The 9,321-nt window shown below is 40.2% G+C and overlaps 1 pseudogene across 1 annotated transcript; it reads left to right on the plus strand.

The window, feature by feature from the left end:
- The first annotated feature begins 282 nt into the window (after positions 1-282).
- On the plus strand, positions 283-5,250 carry LOC149840393 (trihelix transcription factor ASR3 pseudogene; annotated as a pseudogene). The gene is made up of 3 exons (XR_016431683.1): positions 283-913; positions 1,024-1,065; positions 4,042-5,250. The product of XR_016431683.1 is annotated as a trihelix transcription factor ASR3 pseudogene (transcript).
- Positions 5,251-9,321: the final 4,071 nt, after the last annotated feature.

Below are 9,321 nucleotides of genomic sequence, written 5' to 3' on the forward strand. Positions count from 1 at the left end.
AGAACAACCCATTCATTCATTGTCATTGAAACCCATGATTTGCATAATAATCAATTACCAAATTTGATTAAGTAACCCCCAAAATCTCATACCCCCACACCATAACGAACCTACCCCTTATCCCTAACTCTTTCTTCTCCTCCCTCCCTCTAAAAGGGTCACCACCCCCAACCCTCCTCCCCAAAAGGACTTCCCCCCAAACGGCGCCGTCTAAACGCCGTCACGACTTGGGAAGAAAAAGGGGGAAGAACCCGAGATAAAAGCAAACTCCGCTAGGTCGTCATGCGCAACGGAACGTCTGAGGACGAGTGCTTCATCGTTGCGTTACCGGCATTCGACGGCGGTGAGGAGAACAAGCCACCGAGGCTCCCCCGGTGGACGCGGCGGGAGATTCTGGTGCTGATCCAGGGGAAGAGGGACACAGAGAGCAAGGGGGGCAGGGCTGGCGGCGGTGGCGGAGGGTCGGCGGCGGCGGAGCCGAAATGGGCGGCGATCTCGTCGTACTGCAGGCGGTACGGCGTCGACCGGGGGCCGGTGCAGTGCCAGAAGCGGTGGAGCAACCTCGCCGGAGACTTCAGGAAAATAAAGGAGTGGGAGAGCCGGGGCGACGAGAGCTTCTGGGAGATGCGGAACGATCTGAGGAGGGAGAGGCGGCTGCCGGGATTCTTCGACCGGGAGGTCTACGACGTGCTCGATGGGGACGCCGCCGGCTGGACGAGTGCGGTGGCGCCGGTGGCGACGAAGCCGATCTTCGACAGCGGCAGGCCGGCTACTACCGACGAGGGGCTGTTCTCCGACTGCGAGCCGTCCGGGCAGGAGGAGGCGGTGGATAGGAGCCCGACGCCGACTCCGCCGGCGGAGATTAAGCTCGAGAGTCCCTCCTCGCCGGTTCCGGACGTGCCCATTAGCGCAGGTAACCTTCTTCTTCATCTTGTTTTGGGATTGGATATTGTTTGTCGATTGAGGATTCCGGAGATCTGACTTTCTAGGGTTTAATTGCGCACAACTTTTTTTCTGCTGCAGGGAATCATCTTCAGCCATGTTTTATAAGGTGTTTCGATCCGGGTAAGCGTGAATTTTTATCTGAATATGGTTTTTGGGTTGTTGTATTTAGGGTTTTCCTTCTGAATGTTGTGAAGATGAATTCGGGATTCAGTGTTCATATCGGTCGCAATTGTTGTGCAATTTTTGTTGATTGCCATGGGTGCCTTTGGCCAGGGGCGTAGCTAGGATTCATGTAAGGGGGGGGGGGGGGGCAAACAGGGGTGTAGCCAAAAAAAAGTTTATTTGTGCGATAGTCAGGGGTTCTGGGGCAGCGCCCCCGGAAATTTTTTTTTGAGATAAAATAAAAAATGGCTACAATTATTAATAAAAATCTATTTCATATGTACAAATCAAACTATTTGCTGCAGTCAGGGCTGGGCTAGGACTGGACTGGGCTACAAAAATGGATAAAAATCTATTTCATATGGAATCAGGGCTGGGCTAGGACTGGGCTTTAAAAAAAACAAAAAAAAAAAAAATTAACTGTTTCGGGAGGCAGGACTGGGCTACAGCCCAGTCCTGCCCCCCCCCTAGCTACGCCCTTGCCTTTGGCTCATAATGTGGGGATTTCACAGATTTTGTGGGGATTGTGTTAGTATAGCAATTTCTGCTAGCCTTCTTTTGACAATTACTAAGTAGATGATTTGTGATCACTGTTTAGTTTGTTGGGAGAGGGAAGCCATATCAACAACTTTGTAGTTTTTGCAACTTCATACATTCTGTGATAGGCATTTATGCTACTTGCTATTCAGTTTGAGAGTTTCTGGTCGACGTCCGAGAGGACTTCTGTGCGCACTTCGCTTTAATTCATTTGTCTTCTTACCTCAATTCTTTGGAAACTGGTTTTTGGTTTATCAGGGACATGTTAAGCAATTTTTTGTTAAAGAGCCATTCCTCTGATATCCAATCGATATCTTTTCTAACGCTTATTTATCACATGAAGGTCTGGTTTATGAGATTTTGCACAATTCATTTAGTTCTCAAAGTTTTGAAAATTTTAGAAAGAGTAAAGGAAGACCGCGAGAAACAAAAAAAAAGGTAGAATGAACAGCAGGAGAAATGAATAGTTGATTATTGGGAGTGACAATAAGAATTGAGCTAAGAGATTGCTTGAAACAAAACAAAATGCCATGTCATGGTTGTAGGTTCAACGGTCTATTATGCCATAAAGATTTACGATTTTTACCGGAATCAATGTAGAAGGAAAGAGTTGAGTAAGAACAATATAACTCAATAGCCTACTGTCTTTCATTTCTTCATATCTCTTGGAGGACCATGTCACTTATCAGCGGTTCCTGGAACTGCAATTAGAAAATAGGGAACTTAGACTGGAAATCATCAGAAACTAAAGGGGTGTTTGATTGCGCAGACAGGACTGTGTAATATAGTCCTGTCTGGACACTCCTGGCCCGGTGCAGAGGTGTCCTCGACAAGTTGAGATTTTTGTCCTAGGTGTTCCGTTCTTTTTTTTTTTTTTTGGTTTTTGTCTCAGGTGTTTCAGACACCAGACGTCATGTTCTAGGCATTCTGCATGTCCGATGTTTGTGTCGGGTATGTGGAGCACGGACAGCAGCAACCCGTGGGTGCTGCTGCTGCTGTCCGTGCAATTGAATGCCCCCTAAGGAAACCAAATGTCTTTTTGGCCTGCAGTATTTGGCAATTGTAGGTATCAGTATGATGTATAAACTAGGTAGGCCATGACTACTTACAACTAAGAAGTAAGAACCCTGTATGCCATGTTATGAATAAAACATTAGTGCAATTTTCTGAAGAATTGTCATTTTGTTGTTAAGCCATGAAAATGTTTTCCTCTAACTTTTATTCATTTCTCCTTGTAGCATTTTTCCAAAGTAATAAGTGGCATCTAAAAGTTGTATGAAAACCGTTTTGTTATTGAAAATGGTTGGGTTTTGAAACTGTGATCACAGTTGTGTCATATATGGCATTTGATCGGTTCATGACTCTTTGAAATAATACAGGATTGATCTCATTAGTCTATGACTTTCTCTTTACCTTTATTTTCAAATTAATTACTTGTATTCGGTATTTTATTGTATGTACGAGCCAATGTGAAGCATTGATTGCCATGTAGTGATCGCTGCTTAGCCATCCCTTTATATTGCTATGGTTGCACTGCATGATTGCGGATTCAAAATCAGTAGGGCTTCTTATCAAGTAACTAAGAATAATTTTTTCTCCAGCTCACAGAAATAAGAATGAGGATTATGCTTGTGGGAATTTTTTGAAGTATAAGAAACAGGAGAGAAAGGAGGAGAAGAATGTTGGTTAGCTTGAATTTGTCATATTTTGAAGTCCAATGGAGTGTACTTGGAATCTTTGAAAAGGCCATGGTCTTATAGTTCTATTATTTCCAACTTGTTAACTGGTTTCTTCCCTCATGCATGTAGAATAAAATATGTTGATACCAGAGTTACCGGAAGCTTCTTAGATAGGTTGAAATCCCACTCCCTGGAAGCTCGCTTTGGAAGCGCGATACAACTCGCTTCCGAAACTTGATGAGAATCTCGATTCTCCCACGCTTCTCCTATGCTTTCCACATGCTTCATTTGTTCCTCTTATATGTTTTACCACTCTTCTTTTCCTGTTTTTTATGTGTTTCCTCTCACACTTTACACTCACTTTTATGTGCTTTCTCTAAATTGGCAGCCATATTTTTTAGATTTTGTTAAAAATTTAATTCTTATACTGAAAAATCATGAAATTTAAGAAGTCACTTTTATTTTAGTTTTTATTTGCATTCCATTTTGATTCTCATTCAATTCTTATGTTGTTGTTTTTATTTCTCGCTTCCCGCTTCCTATACATTTTAAAATGCATCGCTTCTGGTTCCGTATCGATTCCCGCTTCTGATTCCTAGTCTGGCAACCTTGGTTGATACCTGGATTCATTTGGTTTCATGGTCTGGTTGAGGGGACTTTAGTGCTTGTGTCTCAGATGAGGGAAGGTCATCCATCTTTCCTAAACACTTATATGCAGGTGCTGCAGCTGAGAAACAGACTATGAACCCCGAGAAAGGGTCTGCATCTCAGGCTGGACAAAAGCGGAAGCGGCCACCATCTGAGGAGGAAGGTGACACAAATTTACAGGTTAGGTTGATTGAAATCCTGGAGAGGAATAGCAGACTGCTGAATGCACATCTTGAGGCACAGAACATAAATTGCCAATTGGACAGGAATCAAAGGAAAGACCATGCTAACAGCTTGGTTGCAGTTCTGAGCAAACTCGCTGATGCACTTGGAAGAATTGCAGATAAGTTGTAATGGCAACAAAAGTTTGTGTCCTGCGATGACTCATCTCCATGCAGAAAGAATTTCACAGACAATACCACTGTACAATGCTATAAGCCATAAGATATGCACATCAAGCTCGAAGTAATCATAAAACGAGGTTGCTGCTTAGATTCTTGTTTTTTCGTTGGATCACCCTAACTAAACCAGTAGCTATCAGTGCAAAATTATTAGTACCGTTGAGGTATTAGTTTACTAGCCTATCATAAAAAACTTTTTCTTTCTGTAATAAGGAATGTCAATGAAGTTCAAGGTTTGATGGAAGACACAGAAGATCTTGGGGAGTTTTTATGCTAGTGGCTTATGACCATCGTCCTAATGATAGATGAGGTTTTGGATTTGCATGTTTATGAATTGAAAGCATGGACATTAGGTGGATCATCATCTTGTTTTTTTGAATAAAGATGCTGGTGTTAGTCAGCCCCTCTACCAGTATATTGAGAAAAGAAAAATGAAGCTATACACCAATTTCTCTAGGCTGCCAGTCTGGAGGTTACATTATCCTTCCACTGACGATCCTCATAGAGATCAGCCAAGTTAGCAAGAGACCATGCCAAGTCATTACTGAACTTTGGCACCTTCTGCACAATACATCTCTTAAACCCAAAAATTACATAACATATCTGGTTTGGAACTCTTGAAGCTCTATCCCTGCCCTCCAACATCTGTAGCATGAGCCACATCACGACTTGAGACCTCCACAATGATCTGATGGGCAGTATTGAGTAGGCTCAGGAAGGATGGCCATGCACTCCATTCCCTATCCTCTAGAGCCCAGCTCCCCCAATGAGCAACCATCAATCAAAAAACCTGTACAATCTCTAACTACATATCCCACTCTCCATCTATCCCTGTACAAAAAGCCCCTGATCCATTAGGAGGAACAAGACTCTCCCCCCTCTCTCTCTCCCCCCCCCCCCCCGACCCCCCGATCTCCATCTTAATGCTATGGGATGGTGATGGTTACACAAAAACAGCAAAACATGCTCTCTGACAGAACGAAAGCCCTTTGCGACGACCGGCTGACCAACCCTGGTTAAATCCTTCTTTTGCGACGACTTCTTTCATTGTCGCGCTCTTTGATGAGTCTCTGACACAGTTCAACACTTAATGAAGTTCAACATATCCTGTAAATGAAAGTTTAATCCTTCTATGTGTTTAGACACTAACTGTTTTTCGCTTTTTCGAATATCATTTTAAGCGATCAAATCATGAAACTCTTCTATGTATTGGTCGACGAACCATGTACCCTGCTTTAAGTTTTAATATTTCTAATAAAGTTCGCGATGATAGTTGAGAGGTAAGAATTGGGCATACAGTTTTTGTTATATATGCTTTCAATACTTGATTGGTGTGCGACCTTGATGATTATGTGTTTGCTTGAGTTGACACCATCGGTTTGCAGCTCGTCCCTTTAGTCTAAAGGCAACTAACCCGACTCATTTTCTTTCAGGGACCTCCTTAAACTCTAGAACTTATTTGACCTCACTTATCCAGTCTAAGAATTCTTCAGGGGTACCTGATCCCTTGAATTCTGAAATTTTAAACTTCAGGGCAAATTCCCAATTCGACCTCTGAGGTTGGTTCACATTTTTATCTTGTGTTTGCCTATATGCATCAAACTCACTATCTGAATCATACATACTAGCTTCATGACTTTCTCGAGATTCATGCATGTTTTGCTCGTGTAGTCTCTCTCTCTCTTTTCTTAGTGAGTTCCTCTATTCTCTTATTCATTTTTTTAACTTATCGTCGGAAGTCACGATTTTCATATCTAAGGTCACGGTTCTCGTTTTTGATGTTGGATTCACCTTGACCATGCTCATTCATTCTCCCAGACATGGCAAGAACACTCTTTGGGGTATTTTAGGATTAAGATAAATCCTAAATAAGGGTTTGATACCAAAAATATTGTGGATCCAAAAAGGAGCGGATCCACGATCCAAAATCCAAATGAATCCTGATGCGCGGAAGCTAAATTGGATAACTTGAAAAACTGATAGTTTTTAATACGGGGGTGTTTGGACCCTGTTGCACTTCAAATGAAAGGATAGCGCCAAAACAGATTTTGTAGATAACAATTTTTTCTTTTCAACGAATCCAAAAACTTGCAAATCTGACCACTGATGGTCAAGATACGGACCGAACACCATACTAATGGATTGATGTTCATAGGTGGGTCTGTTGTAACTATCCAGTTTGGACAGCTCAAAACATGATTGTTTCCTATGGATTCAATCAATGACCCAAAAATAAAAGTTGTACAAAATTTAGTTTTGAAACCACATAAACTGAAATCGCTCAAATTGGATGTTGCATAACTCTGATACGACCCAAGCAAGACAGCAGACTAGTACAATCCTATACAGTCACTTCTGGAACTATTCCGTCTGTTTCAAGATACTTTTGACCAAGAAGATAATTGATTCAAAAAAAAATTTAACATAAATGTTCTAGAAAAATTAATTATCGAACCAGAGTAACAAAAATCACTTAAATCGGAGTTTGGATGACTCTGCTACGAATCAAACAAGGGGTCGGACTGTTACAGTCCTAACAGTTATCCGAATAATTACTTTTTCAATTCTAGACCAGTTTTGACAGTCAAATCGAATGAATAAAAAAATTATCTAAACATATAAGTTATAGCCACATATGTTAGCTTTCCAACAAGCTATCATACGCTAATTTTTATGAAGTAGATTAAAAGTTATTATTCGATTAGTGCAACTGTGTCTGATACACAGACAATCACATAACCGAATGATGTTACACAATTCAACAACACATTTAGTTTAATCTAAATTTTAATATTAGAGATTTGTTGTTCAACCTGCCCACACAAACACTTCTAAAGTATATTCTCCAATGCTAAATCTCTTCCACATTTTCCCAATTCCAATGAGACTAAGTAAGGATTATAAATAAGCTACAAATACTAAATAAACTAGTAGAAAAATTATGTTAAAGATCAAATGCTTATTAGGTAACCTCTTAAATCAAACAAGATATATAGATCATTTAAATTGAGGCAAGTTTAAATAAACCCGATTATAAGGCATAAGGGTAAGTTCCATCAAAGTATCAAGATTTACAGAAACACAAACAATAGAAAATTTACTTCCTTCCAACTCGACAAGGGCACCACAGACAAAGAAGTGGCCACAACAGTTGGTACAGATTTTAAACAGCTACTATGGACACACGAACATGTTCACATGCAGCTCTGGTTCACACCCAAATAGAGTTATGGTATGCACCATGTTCTGGCTGCAACAAGCTTCAACAGAATGTCTCAATGTAGGAGACAACTAGGGAAGATTCACCATGTTTTTTCTTCAACAAACTTTTCCAACAAAAAGAGAAGACCCCCCTCAACATTTTCTAGGCTCATTTAAGGGAAGAAGAAAAGTAGCATGACCTCTCATTGGCCATGTTGGAGGTCACCACTTTAGTGGCTAATGAGAATGCCAAATTTGAAATACTTTCTTTTGTATGGTCAAGAAAGAGGTGTTCTCTTATTGGCCACCTTGGAGGTGGCTTGGGCTTAGAGAGGCTTTAAGTCCACCTCCATCTGCACCAATAGAGAATCAAGCAACACTCTTCTTGACTTTAGTCAAACAAGTTCAAATTTGGTTTATATTGGTCCAGACATGGGATGGCCAATATGGATCCATTTAAGATGAATTGGATCTAGTCTGAGATCTAATTTGTGCAAATAAATCTCAAACCATTTTAGAGCAAAATAAAATTGCTAAAAAAAATAAAAATTTATCCTGATACCTCGTACACCCTCTAGTGCCCTAAAATAATCCTACCGAACACCAAAATTATCCAGAGCCGTAAGATCCGACACCTAAAAAAAATACAGAATTGATTTCAATATTCACAAAAAATGAAATTGCTACATAAGGTAATTTTTGAAAAGCTAAAAACAAAATTCTCAGAAGTTGAGATGTGTCAAAATGGAGTTACTCCGAAGATCCATTTGGACCCGAATGGGTCTGAAAGAAAATGGATCTTCTAAGGTATCGTATCCCAGATTGGGTTTGGAGAGTTGGATTCACATCCAACTCGTCTGCAATGCTCTGCTTCACTATACCTAGGTCCATATATTAATTGAACCTTTGGGTCCGAACCTGGGTCTTAATTGGACTTTATAGGGTTTGGTTTATATCGGGTCAAGGTAAATCGGGTCCGTTGATACCCCTAGTTGGGATGTTGCAAGTTCAAAACCCAATGATAAAGTTGTATAACTGGTAAGAAGAGTCTGCCTAACCTAAGCTAGCCTATGAAAGAAAGAATATGATAATAAAATTAACAAGCCGCCATTGTTGTCCAATAACCTAAGCTACATAGACATTTCAAATAGGGGTGCTTCTACGGTGGTATTGTACCGCTGTAACTTATAGTGGTACATATTTGATTTACATAGATTTAATTAGAACCTTTGAATGATGTTAGCATGTAAATTGACTCAAATAACATATTTTATACCATTTTTAAATCTCCCTTATTTTCCTAAATTGTGTCATTAATTTTTTATGATCTAAAAACTTTAATCTTGGTGTGTTAGATATGATAAAACCTTATAACATATTAAGTTATGCTAAACATATTTATACTCATAGATTTATCAACTGGCTGCCATATCTATGCAAACAAGGGTTGTACCACCATAAGGTATCATGGTACCGATCTACTATATATTTTCCCTTCAAATATATGCATCTCAAACATGAGATTATCTTTGGGTCTTTATTTGACAGTTTTATTAGAAAGATGAGATTTGAATTAATTTTTTAGGAAGTTAGCCAAAAGATTGGTCTTTAAACAGAAAACTTTTTCGAAGTAATTTGCAAGAGTTTTTTTCTTTGAATCTGTTTCGGCTGCCGTCAATTTTCTCTTTTACCACCCTAGCAAAGCAAGGGCATTTTGATCAATATGAGGAGAGGGTGGTGTATGTTCG

The sequence above is a fragment of the Nuphar pumila genome, chromosome 4 (genome assembly GCF_984573655.1).
Source record: "Nuphar pumila chromosome 4, dmNupPumi1.hap1.1, whole genome shotgun sequence".
Lineage (NCBI taxonomy): Eukaryota > Viridiplantae > Streptophyta > Magnoliopsida > Nymphaeales > Nymphaeaceae > Nuphar > Nuphar pumila.